At 40.7% G+C, this 10,779-nt stretch overlaps 1 long non-coding RNA gene across 1 annotated transcript in view; it reads left to right on the plus strand.

Annotated features, from left to right (window-relative positions):
- The window catches only part of LOC122225534, a 50,537-nt gene extending 40,132 nt beyond the window's left edge, over positions 1–10,405 (plus strand). Inside the window, exon 3 of the long non-coding RNA XR_006205231.1 lies at positions 10,190–10,405. This is a non-coding gene — a long non-coding RNA (uncharacterized LOC122225534). The remainder of the gene's footprint in view (positions 1–10,189) is intronic.
- Positions 10,406–10,779: the final 374 nt, after the last annotated feature.

Below are 10,779 nucleotides of genomic sequence, written 5' to 3' on the forward strand. Positions count from 1 at the left end.
GCTTGCTTGGGATTCTCTCCCCCTGCCCTCTCAAAAATAAATAAACTTAAAAAAAATGTTAATAACAAAAGTTGGTAAGGATGTAAAGAAATTGGAACACTTGTGCTTTGCTGATGTCAATGTAAAATAGTGCAGCCACTGTGAAAAACAGTTTGGCAGTTCCTAAAAAGCTAAACATAGAATCACCATATGATCCAACAATTCTACTGCTGGGTATACACCCAAAGAATTGAAAGTAGAAACTCAAACAGATATCTTACATCCATATTATAGCTGAATTCTTCACAATAGCCAAAAGATAGAAAGAACCATGTGTTCAAAAGATGAATGGAAAAACAAAATATGATATACCTATAATGAAATCTTGTTCAGCCTTATTAAAGAAGGAAATTCTGGGGCGCCTGGGTGGCTCAGTCGGTTGAATGTCCGACTTCAGCTCAGGTCATGATCTTGCAGTCTGTGAGTTTGAGCCCCGCATCAGGCTCTGTGCTGACAGCTCAGAGCCTGGAGCCTGCTTCGGATTCTGTGTCTCCCTCTCTCTCTGCCCCTCCCCTGCTCATGCTCTGTCTCTCTCTTTCAGTCAAAACTAAATAAAACATTAAACAATTTTTTAAAAAATTTAAAAAAAATAAAGAAGGAAATTCTGACACATGCTACAAAAAAGATGAACCTTGAAGACATACTATGTGACCTAAGCTAGACATGAAAGTACAAATATTATATGATACCACTTATATGAGGTACCTATAGTAGATAAATTCATAATGACAGAAAATAGATCAGAGGTTACCAAGCTCTGAGGAGGGAGGTATGTGGAATTATTGTTTAATGGGCAGAGATTCTGTGTGGGGTCACAAATAAGTTTTGAAAATAGACACTGATGATAGTTATACAACATTGTGAATGTAATTAATGTCACTGAATTGCACACTTTAAAATATTTAAAATGGTAAATTTTATATTGTGTCCTTTGTCATAATAAAAAAAGTACCAAAAGGAAGGAAGGAAGGAAGGAAGTGAGGGAGCAAGAGAGGAAGGGAAGAAGGGATGGAGGGTGGGAGGATATAATGCTAAAAGTTCTTCAAAGGGACCCCTTCAGCAACATCCAGGGCAAATCTGTACCATCTTAAATTAATAAAACAACTTTCTCTGGGAAAGACAATTGTGTGTCAAACAGGATATCTACAGCTGCAGTGCCTGGTAGTGACAATGCATTGAGAAAAGTAGTTTCGGGTTGGGCAGTTGGCTAGAGTTACTCTGAAATCAAATCCCTAGAAGGTTTAGCTTTCTTTTTCACCTATTTGTTTGGCTCCTCTTTCATTGTCAAGAGCTAAGGCCAAGGCCAAGGCCAAATCACCACCTGGCACCCAAGGATTCAAGGGAAACTTTGATGCACTATCACAGCGTCTCTTCAGCTTCTGCCACAAACTGCCAGAATCCTTTGTCTGATACCCTACCTGTCCTGCACTGCCATCTTTGTTTTTAAAATGTCAGTCTTTGCGTCCTTCTAGGCATTTTCTCCAGAGTTGCTGAATGGGGCTCAAGAACTGTTTTTCTGGTTCTTCCTGTTTAGCACCTGTTGTGATTGTCCTCTGAGATTCACAACAAAAGGTTTTCCCTAGCAGTTTCCTTTGACTGTGGTATACAACCAACTCCAGATGGTTTTGAGCCATGAACCTGTGTACTCTCTCCACTCTCTTCCTTATTCTGCCTTCAGATCTTCTTTGTGGGACCCAAGAAGTACCTGTCCCCACAGCCACCACGTGTTAAAGTTTGTGGCAGGCACTCCTGCCTTTGGCACTATTTCCCCTGAGAACTTACTGCTTGTTCTTTTCCATGATTCTTCTAGGCTTTGTCTTTCTCTGCTTGTATCCTGTGGGGAAGGATTTACCTCTCTCCTTCAAAGGCTTACACTGGGCAGGATCTCGGGCCTATGACCATTTTTCAGAGAATTGTGTACACAGGAAAAAGTTTGAGAAATGTTCTCTTAAATGCTTCCTTGCCCAAATTTAATTTTGACATCTTAACCACATAAAAGTTTTTTTTTAACTGACACAAAATTTACCATAAAAATTACCATCTTAACTATTTTTTTAGTGCAGAGTTCAGTAATACACATCCACATTGTTATGCAATCTCCAGAACTCATTTCATTTTGTAAAATTGAAACTCTGGGGGCACATGGGTGGCTCAGTCAGATGAGCGACTCACTTTGGCTCAGGTCATGATCTTGCAGTTCGTGAGTTTGGGCCCCGCATTGGGCTCTGTGCTGACAGCTCAGAGCCTGGAGCCTGCTTCAGATTCTATGTCTCCCTCTATCTCTTCCCCTCTCCCACTCATGCTCTGTCTCTGTCTCTCTCTCAAAAAATGAATAAACATTTAAAAAAAATTAGGGGCGCCTGGGTCACTCAGTCGGTTAAGCGTCTGACTTCAGCTCAGGTCATGGTCTCACGGTCTGTGAGTTCGAGCCCCGCGTCGGGCTCTGTGCTGACAGCTCAGAGCCTGGAGCCTGCTTCAGATTCTGTGTCTCCCTCTCTCTCTGACCCTCCCCCATTCATGCTCTGTCTCTCTCTGTCTCAAAAATAAATAAACAATTAAAAAAACCACATTTAAAAAATTAAAAAAAAACAAAAACAACAACCCTGAAACTCTGTATCCATTAAACAGCAGCTCCTCTTTTCTCCTCCCCACCCGCAGCCCCTGGCAGCCACCATTCTACTTTTTTTTTAGTTTTATCTATTTTTTTGTTCTTTTGAGAGAGAGAGTGGAGGAGGGGCAAAGAGAGAAGGATAGAGAGAGAGAATCCTAAGCAGGCTCCACACCGTCAGTGTGAAGCCCCATGAGGGGCTCGAACCGACGAACTACGAGATTATGACCTGAGCTGAAATTAAGAGTCAGTCACTTAACCAACTGAGGCACCCAGATGCCCCATCTACTTTCAATTTTCATGAATTTGACTACTCTAGGTACCTCATATAAGTGGAGTCACACAGTATTTGTCTTTTTGTCATTGGCTTATTTCACTTAGCATGATGCTTTCAAGGTTCATCATTTTTGCAGCATTTGTCAGAATTTCCTTCCTTTCTAAGGCTGGAGAATAATCCATTGTATGCATATACCTCATTTTGTTTATTCATCTTTCAATTTTGACTATTGAACATGAGTATATAAATACCACTTTGAGACCCTGTTTTCACTTCTTTTGGATATATACTCAAAAGCAGGATTGCTGGGCCATATGGTAATTCCATTTTTAATTTTTTGAAGAATTGCCATATTGTTACATAAAAGTTTAGAGGATAACAAAATCACCAAGAAATGATGAATGGAAGAAACTGGACCAAAGTGATACAAGATGATAAGTCTGAATCTTAAAATTCATCATCAATATTTACTTTGTTTTTACAGTTTCTATACATCTGTCTCTTTTCCTTTCATTTTAGTCTACAGAGTGGGATTGTAGTCTTTTGTGTGTGCCTGAGGCCTATAGTAATTGTCTCAGTTTATTTGAGTGCCTTTAGGATGAACAACTGTGGAAGAAAGGGGAAGGAAATAGAACTGAGTAGAAGGAGAAGTTGAGCTGCCATGCAGCTTCATCCTAACCCCATAGGGAAGTGTAGAACTAAGATGGCTCATCAAGTAATTTCATGTTTGGCCAAAATAGCAGTCTTTATACCCTCCTTGGTCATTGGATATGAGCTGCCTTGGGAAGAACATGACCTTGATCTAGGGGGCTCTCTGCAGTTGAGATAAGCTCTGAAACCTGTAGCTGTTAGTCATATTCGGAATAGCTGGGGCCACAAGTCCATCCTTGAAATGGGGTCTGGGTGGCATACCATCATGTCCAACACATTAGTTTTTGTGAGAGCCTACTGAGGGAAGCTTCAGAAGCACAGAAAATCATGCACCACAGGCACTGTAAGGGGGTCTATGTGTGATGGTTAAAACCATGGACTCTAGAGCCAGAATCCTTGGTTTGAATCCTTGGTTCTATACTTCCCAGCTGTGTGACGTTGGTTAGGTAATGACCTTCCTGTGCTTCAGTCCCCTCCTGGGACTAAGGGTCCTACTAGAATCTATCTCTTATATGTATTCTTAGAATCAAATGAGGGGCACTGGGTGGCTCAGTCGGTTAAGCGTCCAACTCTTGATTTTGGCTCAGGTCACGATCCCAGGGATCAAGACCCATGTCGGGCTCCATGCTTAGCTTGAGATTCTCTCTCTATCCTTCTGCCCCTCCCCTCTCCCCAGCTCGCAATCTCTCTCTTCTCCTAAAAAAAAAAAAAAAAAAAAAAAAATCAAATGACTTAATGTGTATTAAGTGCTTAGGATAATTTCATGCCCAGAATAAGCACTCTATGTGTAACTATTATTATAGATATACAAAGTCTTATGAAAGCTTTGAGATAGGGGTTTTAGAACCAACAGAAACAGTGGGAAAGAAAGTTGAGGGAATCCAGAGAACTGGGTGTAAAAAGAATAACAAAGATGAGCAAGGAAGAACTAGAGGATGAGAAATGAGATACATAGAGAAAATAATAAACATGGGGGAAAATTATCCAATTGAATATTCAAATCAAAGGGCAACAAATTAAACAATATGAGAACATGATTGGGGAGTTGGTTCTCTTAATATTCTGAATATTTAAAGTTTACAGTTACTTGCAGCAACACTGCTTCTGCTTCCCACTCCCTCTTTCCAGTCATCTCACCATATTTTACCTTCTTCCTACTCACTTTTCAAGTCCCAACCCCCTCCTGACCAATTAGTAAGAACTGTCACTGTAGGAATATTTCAAATGCAAACATAGTACATTCTATTAATAGAATGTGAATGTTGTCATGAAGCAGATCAAGCAAAAGATGAGACAAAACCAACCCACAGAAGATGAATATAAGCACATCGTTCCATCAAGTGGTAGTTAAGGACAAAGCAAATGCGCTGTAAGAGAAAACAGAGTTTAAACCCATGAGCATAGGGGCACCTGGCTGGCTTAGTCGGTGGAGCACACAACTCTTGACCGTGGGGTTGTGAGTTCAAGCCCCATGTTGGGTGCAGAGATTAGTTAAAAATGAAATCTTAAAACAATATAGGGGCACCTGTCTGGCTCAATTGATAGAGCATGTGACTCTTGATTTCTGGGTCATGAATTGGAGCCCCACTTTGGGTGCAGAGATTACTTGAAAAAAAAACTACTTTTTTTAAAAGCAATAAAAAAATAAAATAAAATAAAAATAAACTTGTGAGCATAATGTTGAGGAAATAGGTACCCTTAGCCCCTTCACACTGGGCCATCAACTGTCCCAGAGGAAAAAACTGTACCTGGTAGGAGTGAAATGGAACGGCTAATAGCACATAGAATCTGTCTTGATTCTGTGAGACTGAACCCCGGTGATGCATATAAAAATCACATACTTTTCAAGCTAGAACATAAAAAAAAGGTACCTTGTATACTTAACTGACAATGATCTTTAATTGTTCTGACTCAGTGAGAGTCCTGTCACTATCCCATACATGTAAGCTAGACCTCTCCCTGTGTGCTATGCTTACGCAGAGGACGTGGGATTTCACAGAGCAAACCCCACCCAAACCTCCGAGAAGGGAGTCCTCTTTATTAAGTATGGTCTGAGTTTTAAGCCAATTATTTGCATTTTTAGTGTGTATATGATTCTGCGTTGTATTGTATACTTGATTTCTTTCCCAACTTCCCAGAATAACAGCACATCTTTGAAAAGCAGCTAAACTCCTGAAAAAACTCAGAACCAAAGGAGATGAGCAGGAACTGATCTCCAAGTTCAGAGCTCCATCTTTAGCTGCTTTGCCAACAATGGAAGTATTATTCTCATCCCTCCATCAGCAGGATCCATTGTTCTCTGGTTACAACAGGAGTGAGATAAACAGCAGCTGTGAGGCCCCTGCCCTTCCTCCTCCAGGCCTGGGTACTAAATGTGAGAAGCCTGGCATTAGTACAAAGAGTTCTGACAGTTCTTGAAAGACAGAGTTGATGAAAATGGGGGCATAAGATTCACTATTTAAACACCATGTATTATCTGCAAGGAGAGAGTAGCAGAAGGCTGAGGTGTTACAATAACTGTTATCACTAATATTTTCCTATATTCTGCACACGAGATAACTAGATCTGCCTATAATTTATGTACATATATTTGCATTTGCCAAGCCTTACATAGTCTTTGGGTCAATTTTCAAGTTTTTCTCCTTTTTTTCTTGTCTTAATTTTTTTTTTAATTTTTAATGTGTATTTTTGAGACAGAGAGAGACAGAGAGCAGGCAGGGGAGGGGCAGAGAGACAGGGAGACACAGAATCCAAAGCTCCAGGCTCCGAGCTGTCAGCACAAAGCCCAATACAGAGCTCGACACAGAGCTCGAACTCACAAACCCACAAGATCATGACCTGAGCTGGAGGTCAGGTCAGGCTGGAGGTCACTTAACCGACTGAGCCACCCAGGTACCTCATTTCTTGTCTTGATTTGTATGGTTCCTTCCTGCACCTTACCGCCTCAGATTCCTCACAATATACACTCAATTCTCATTTTTCATGCTAGTTCTGTTCCATAAAGTCACTGTGAACACTGAGTTAGTGAATCCTGAAACATTGTTCCTAGGGAAATTACAAGGTTAGGTTCCTATGAGTCTCTAGTCACAACATTGTCACTAACATCGTTTATGTGTGTTTCTGTTTAAAGACATCTTATTTAATATATATTATTGATTCATTACCATTGAGCTTACAGCCAACAGCCACTATAACTCATGCCTGAATAAAGCTTATTTAACACGTACTTTCTTTGTAAGGCAAGTCATATTCTTCTTGCACTTAAGAACACTAGATAGCACTTCAGCACGATACTTGGAGGCCTTTTAAAACAGCAAAATCACCAACAAAAAGTACAGAACTGTGAAAAACATGGCACTAAATAGACCTTGAATAGGACACTTATTTACAGAATGAGAGCTGAAACAACAAGGCAGAACATCACATCATTTGACCTCAGCTGGAAACATACTTGTGCTTTGGGCAACTCGCATTTTTCACAACTCTACATATGTGTACATATAAACTCAAAAGCATTTCTAGAGAGGCACCTGGCTGACTCAGTCAGTAGAGCATGCAGCTCTTGATCTCAAGGTCGTGAGTTTAAGCACCAGGCTGGGTGTGGAGGCTACTTAAAAAAAAAAGAAAAGCATCACCAGAAGTAAATTTTAGCAGCTAGACAAATTCACAAGGGTACAATCCCGTAACTGTACACATTAGTGAATGGGAATATTTTCTTGGTGAGATCTTGCCATGGCATTAGAAATCAGGAAAACATGGTTCCATAAGCTTTCAGAACATGGAGAATTCTATTCTAAGGACACTTTGAGATGTGCCAACCTTCCTATTCAAGAGTGACACTGGCACATTCCCTAACTCCGCTGTCACTAGAACAGACACTGGGAGATGCTTTTCCACTATTCGACATCTATTACCTCTAAGCCAGTGATTCTCAAGTACTGCCCTGGATAGACTGGCAACATCAGCAGCACCTGGGAATTTGTTAGAAATGAAAATTCTTAGGCCCCACTTCAGATCTAAAGAATCAGAATCTCTGGGGAAGAGGTCTGGCAATCAAGGTTTTAAAAAGCCCTCCAGGAGACTCAGCTACATTCTCAAGCTTGAGAGCCCTACTCTAAGTCATGCAATTTATCTGGTCCCCCTGGTGGCTAATGGCCTACAGTAGAGGCCTTCACTGTCCTTTGGGGTAGAAAGAGTCAGGGCTTAATAGTCAGAAGAACTGGGGTCAAATACCACTTCTGCCTTTTACTGTGGGGAAACTTTAAGTTACTTAAATACTCTGACCCTCCAATTTCCTCATCTGTAAAAATGTGAAGATTTAAAGAAACAGAAGTAGATGAGAAAGTGCTTAGCACACAAAAGGCCCTCAGTAAATGTTAGCATTCTTTCATTTCACTCCCTTTGTTATTCATTCCTGAATAAGACGCGATGGGTGAAGAAAAAACATCCCAGAGAGATAGTTTTCTTTCTTCAGAATAGAATAGAGCTTGGGGTTTTATCTCAGAGAAAACAGTGATCATTTTCATCATTCTCTCTCCTCCCTCCTCTCCTCTCTTCTCTCTCCTTCTGTAAGGAAAGCTGGTACTCTGGTCTAAGTGTAGCTACAGGGGGGAAAACACACTAAAGTCCTTCAAAGAGAACTCAGGCTATTTCATTGAATTCCTGTACCTTAATATACAGTTAAAAAGTAAGTCCTTGGCGGGGCATCTGGGTGGCTCAGTCAGTTAAGCACCCGACTTTGGCTCAGGTCATGATCTCACGGTTTGTGAGTTTGAGCCCTGCGTCCGGCTCTGTGCTACAGCTCCGAGCTTGTAGCCTGCTTCGGAATCTGTGTCTCTTTCTCTCTCTGCCCCTCCCCCACTCATGCTCTGTCTCTCTCTATGTCTCTCTCTGTCAAAAATAAATAAACATTAAAAAAAAAAAAAAAAAGTAAGTCCTCGGGGCGCCTAGGTGGCTCTGTCAGTTGAGCATCCTACTCTTGATTTCGGTTCAGGTCATGATCCCAAGGTTGTGAGATCAAGCCCTGCTGTCAGGCTCCAGGCTGAGCATGGAGCTTGCTTAAGATTCTCTCTCTCTCTCTCTCTCTCTCTCTCTCTCCCTCTCTCTCTCTCCCTCTGCCCCTCTCCCCCGAGTGCTCTCTCTCTAAAATTAAAAACAAAAAATTAAAAATAAAGTAAGTCTTCTGGACCCATTACATACTTCCTATTTCCCTTCTATCTTCTACCTCTACCCAGTGACTTTTTGTTCTACTCTTCTTTTAGCCTAAGACACTAAGGTTTCCTTTCAGTTGACTTGCTAGGATCCCTTAAGGACTTTCTTTGAAAAATGCGTGAGTATGAGCTCCTGCCAACCACCCCGCCACCGACTTCCCCCCAGATATAGCTACTCATGTTTCAACTTGCTGCCTCTCATCTTGAGTCATGCAGTCATTAAAATCAAAACAGAGCCCAGCAAACTGTTGTGTTCGGAGATTGTAATTCTGCATATTGGAAGAATTTTTTCTTTGAAATTGCCTATTTTGTTTCCTCTCTAGAATTGGAATTCATCTTCTTTAGCTGCCATCAGTGACATTATCTTCCTGTATTTAAGGTCTGTTGGAGTCATCTTGTAGACCTGCTGTTGTTGCCAATGCATAAAATAGTTTGTCCCAATCTTGATTTCTTTCCCCTAAACGTTGCCAATGGTCTATAGGATTAATCAATATTTACAATGAGGAAGAGAGGGTACCAATCTTGGAATTTTAATGGGAAAAACCAAGGAGAATTTAATGGTAAAAACCAATTGCCCTGTTGAGTCAGGGACATTCCTTAATACGGGTTTCAAGATACCTCACCAGCCTTCCTCTCTCCAACCCACCTCAATTTTTTTGATACTCCACTCAGACTCTGCTTCAGCTAGACAAACCTAATCACCAATTTCTTCCCTGTGTAATTTTCTTCTCTGAAAAACAGAACTGGAGGAAGCTGAGACCCAGAAAAGAGAAATGATTTATCCAGATCACATTTTGGTCCAGGGCTCTTTCTCCAGCATTACATTTCCCATTCCTACTCATTAGCCATTATCTTAGGCCTTGCTTATTACCCCAAACCTTGCTTTTTCCTTTCTACCAAAACTTGTGTTCAAACTTTTCAAATACCTCTGAAAATTTATCTTCTCTAAGAAACTAGACCTTTCCGGTCTTCATCTGGCTCTAATCACCCCATTTACTCCAAGATCTTTTTTCTCCTCCAGCTATAGAATTATAGACTGTACGGCCATAGAAATTTCTGACTTAGAGGACCATCCCAATTTTTATAGATAAGGACCCAAATTAGCTAAGTCATTAGTTTGAGATTACAAAGCTAGTTAAAAAACAAAGCCCAGTCTTTGAGTCCTTAATTCAAAATTCTTTTTTACTACACAGTAATATCTATTTGCTTCTTTTGTCTATCCATATTCTCATGTTTTCTCATGACATTCATGCTTCTAATGTCTTTTGTCACCATTACTATCATCATAATCATAATCAACATCATCGCTCAGCATTTCCTCAGAACTCTTTGCACAGTGCTAGTGGGTGTTCTATACTCATTACTGATGGCCCAGCTCCTTACCTCTTTTCCTTTATATCTCAGATGATTACAGTTTTATCACCCTGTGAGTGTCCATCACCTTCAAGCCTCAAGGAAACCAGAGTTGGTACCATGAAAGAAACATTGCTACTGATGCAGGAAATCCACTCATTTATTGGAAACACCAAATATCAAAATAGAACTTGCTGAACTGAAAGAGCAACAAAGATGGGGACCACAGGAAACATAATTTCATGGAAGTTGACCCAAGTCTTGTCTATTAGAATTCACAGGACCCAATACCAACTAGTGTGGAGATGCTGGATTTCAGAAGAGTCTGTTATACCTTGGCTATAATACAATGGACAGCAATGAATTCCTGACTCAAGCTGAGCCAAACTGATTCTCTTGTGGCAATCTAGAATTAAGGCCTAAAAACACTGGTACTTGTCCTTTGGGAGCCAGAATTGTGAAGTGATGGAAAGCTAGAGCCCAGATGGTCATGTCTGATGATGCTATGAAAGAGAGAAGATGAAGCAGATTCTCAGAGAAGCAAAGATGAGACACTCAAAGAAACAGACATCAGTCTTGGGTCCTGATCTGTACTTCTGGTTCCACTTTGTGGTCTATAAGAAACCCAGTAAATCTACCAA

Source organism: Panthera leo, chromosome B4 (assembly GCF_018350215.1).
Source record: "Panthera leo isolate Ple1 chromosome B4, P.leo_Ple1_pat1.1, whole genome shotgun sequence".
Classification (NCBI taxonomy): domain Eukaryota; kingdom Metazoa; phylum Chordata; class Mammalia; order Carnivora; family Felidae; genus Panthera; species Panthera leo.